Here is a 1,334-nt window from a genome sequence, read left to right as displayed (position 1 = left end):
AGTAGCTGGGATTACAGGCACACGCCACCATGCCCAGCTAATTTTTTGTATTTTTAGTAGAGACAGGGTTTCACCATGTTACCAGGATGAACTCGATCTCTTGACCTCGTGATCCACCTGCCTTGGCCTCCCAAAGTGCTGGGATTACAGGCTTGAGCCACCGCGCCCGGCCTGCTTTTTCGTTTGTTTTGAGATGGAGTCTTGCTCTGACACGCAGGCTGGAGTGCAGTGGCGCAGTCTCGGCTCACTGAAAACTTCGCCTCCCGGGTTCAAGCCATTCTCCTGCCTCAGCCTCCCAAGTATCTGGCAGTACAGGCCCCGTACAACCACACCCAGCAAACTTCTGTATTTTTTAGTAGAAATGGGGTTTCACCACGTTAGCCAGGCTGGCTGGTCTCAAATGCCTGACCTCAGGTGATTCGCCTACCTTGGCCTCCCAAAGTACTGGGATAACAGGTATGAGCCACCATGCCTGGGCACAGCACGATTTTTCAAAACTAGAAACCTCCTTCCTCCTCCCCACAAAATCAAGCTGGAAGATGCAGTTAAGGGCAAGTAAAAAAGTTAATTAAAAGTATTCCTCGAGCTATTAACTCTGAAATGGATGAGAAAGATACATTGTATCTGAACCTCAGGTTGGGAGTCAGATAGGCTGAGTAGGAGACTGTAGAGCATGAAGGATCCCCAGTCATCTTGAGGTTCCCTAGGAGACTTACAGTGCCCACCCAGCTCCTGGGTTTTAGTGCGAGGGAGGAGAACCTTAATAATGATGAGAACCACTTCTTTTGTTTTGTGTTTTATTGAAACACCAGTCAAATTCATAGAAATTAAACAGGTCAGGAAGTGTATATAGTGAGAAGTACCTTTCCTATACTGTATCTCTAGGCTTGTCTGTAGAGGGAGCTGTGGAAAGTTTGAGAACCATTTTTATGGGGAATAAAGAAGCCGAGGGGAAGTAAGTCTTTCAGAAGGTGTCCAAGCTGAAACTCAGGATAACTTGTTACTTTTTGGACATTCCTTTCACTCCTAGTGCACTTTCTTACCTCTTCTGCTCACATTAATAGACCACTTGGTCTTAGGGAAGGATGGGAAGAGAAGTGTATTTTCTTCTCTATTGTTTGTTCTCTATTGTTAGAGCAAAAGGTGCCTACTCCCAACCCCTTAATACTGTTGTGAGTCTAACATTTTGGCACGAAAGGAAGAACTACAGATGCCCTTGGTTCGAATTTAGAACTTGACCAATTACTGGCTGTTTGGCCTTTCTGCGCCTCATCTTTAAGTTGAGGCATGGACGCATAAAAGTGTTTTGAAAGCTTCCTAGCACAAAGATAGTG

At 45.7% G+C, this 1,334-nt stretch overlaps 1 protein-coding gene across 3 annotated transcripts in view; it reads left to right on the top strand.

The window, feature by feature from the left end:
• METAP1 (methionyl aminopeptidase 1) overlaps positions 1-1,334 on the top strand; it is a 53,075-nt gene that overhangs the window by 37,409 nt on the left and 14,332 nt on the right. The window lies entirely within an intron of this gene.

Source organism: Cebus imitator, unplaced genomic scaffold (assembly GCF_001604975.1).
Source record: "Cebus imitator isolate Cc_AM_T3 unplaced genomic scaffold, Cebus_imitator-1.0 Scaffold575, whole genome shotgun sequence".
NCBI classification, from domain to species: Eukaryota; Metazoa; Chordata; class Mammalia; order Primates; family Cebidae; genus Cebus; species Cebus imitator.
Note: the sequence above shows the minus strand (reverse complement) of the source record. Positions and strands in the feature narration are given on the sequence as shown.